This window comes from Nomascus leucogenys, chromosome 15, assembly GCF_006542625.1.
Source record: "Nomascus leucogenys isolate Asia chromosome 15, Asia_NLE_v1, whole genome shotgun sequence".
Lineage (NCBI taxonomy): Eukaryota > Metazoa > Chordata > Mammalia > Primates > Hylobatidae > Nomascus > Nomascus leucogenys.
The window spans coordinates 65,952,860-65,954,577 of record NC_044395.1 but is presented as its reverse complement, the minus strand read 5'-3'; the positions used below and the strand labels follow the sequence as shown (position 1 = coordinate 65,954,577).

Below are 1,718 nucleotides of genomic sequence, written 5' to 3'. Positions count from 1 at the left end.
TCATTGTTTTTCCCTTATAATTCTAGTCTCTGAAGTTGTTTACCTATAGTGTTGGATGAAAATGATAAATATACATTGATAACTGCCAAACCTATATTCCTGGCAATTATCTGGAGATCTGTGTCTGCAGACTCACACCCTCATGGTCACTGAAGAACCATGGATATTTTTAAGTGGCTATTATTCATTGTACTCACAAAATATTCAAAATTGAAGATACTTATTTTTTCTCAGCTAAGTCTTTATTCAAATAATCTTACAATATGATGCAGCTTAATATTCTGTAAATGGACACTATCATGAAAACATGTAAAATCATATGGACATATTTCCCTTGAATTTTATGGTATAAAAACATATTTTTGTGAACTGTTTCTGATTATGAGTGGTAGATGAACATTATAATTTAATTTAAAGGTTTCCCAATGATGCAGATCTTATCTATGACCTTGGATAACTCTCCCAACTAAAAGAAAATGTATCTAAATATTTTACATAACACTTAATGTATCACTTCTATAGAATGGAAGCATTGTGAGGACAAATGCTGTAAAACCAGGACACCATGGAAATCCTAAGCAACTCAACATCTAAATTTCCAACCTTCTTGTTGACCGGCATTCCTGGCCTAGAGTCTGCCCATGTCTGGATCTCCATTCCTTTCTGTTGTTTTTATGCCATTGCCCTCTCTGGGAACAGCATGATCCTGTTTGTCACCATTACCCAGCAGAGTCTCCATGAACCCATGTATTATTTCCTCTCCTGCTATCAGCCACTGATCTGGGCTTGACTGTTTCTTCATTGTCAACAACATTAGGTATCCTCTGGTTTGAGGCACGTGAAATCAGTCTATATAGCTGCATCGTCCAGATGTTTTTTCTTCATGGATTCACTTTTATGGAATCTGGAGTGCTGGTGGCTATGGCCTTTGACCGTTATGTGGCCATCTGTGATCCTCTGAGGTACACTACCATTCTCACTAATTCCAGAATCATTCAGATGGGTCTTCTGATGATTACATGTGCTATAGTACTAATATTACCACTACTTTTGCTCCTTAAGCCTATTTCTGTAGAATGAATGCCCTTTCCCACTCCTATTGTTACCATCCAGATGTGATTCAATTAGCATGTTCAGACATTCGGGCAAATAGCATCTGTGGATTAATTGATCTCATCCTGACCACTGGAATAGATATGCCATGCATTGTCCTGTCATATATCTTAATTATTCACTCTGTCCTCAGAATTGCCTCCCCTGAAGAATGGCACAAGGTCTTCAGTACCTGTGTCTCCCACGTGGGAGCAGTTGCTATCTTCTACATCCCCATGCTGAGCCTGTCCTTGGTGTATCGCTATGGTCGGTCAGCCCCAGAGTAGTCCATTCAGTGATGGCTAATGTGTACCTGCTTTTACCCCCTGTGCTCAACCCCATCATCTACAGTGTAAAAACAAAACAGATCTGCAAGGCTATGCTCAGTCTGCTCCTTACAAAATGAACAGACATAGTTTAATTTGATACAAACCTGGCATAAATGACTTGCACTGTAGAAAAGCAAACTTGCTCTCTTACTGCCTATTGCATGTGGGTTTTTAACATACTTTTCATTCACCCAACAAATAGTAAATATGTTGTATATTTGCTCACAAAATATAAGTATGATATCTCCCCTAAGACATTTGTAGTGGAATTAGGAAAATAACAATAATGAAATGATA

The 1,718-nt window shown here is 38.1% G+C and overlaps 1 pseudogene; it reads left to right on the top strand.

Annotated features, from left to right (window-relative positions):
- Nucleotides 1-544: 544 nt before the first annotated feature.
- Nucleotides 545-1,498, top strand: LOC100603693 (annotated as a pseudogene).
- Nucleotides 1,499-1,718: the final 220 nt, after the last annotated feature.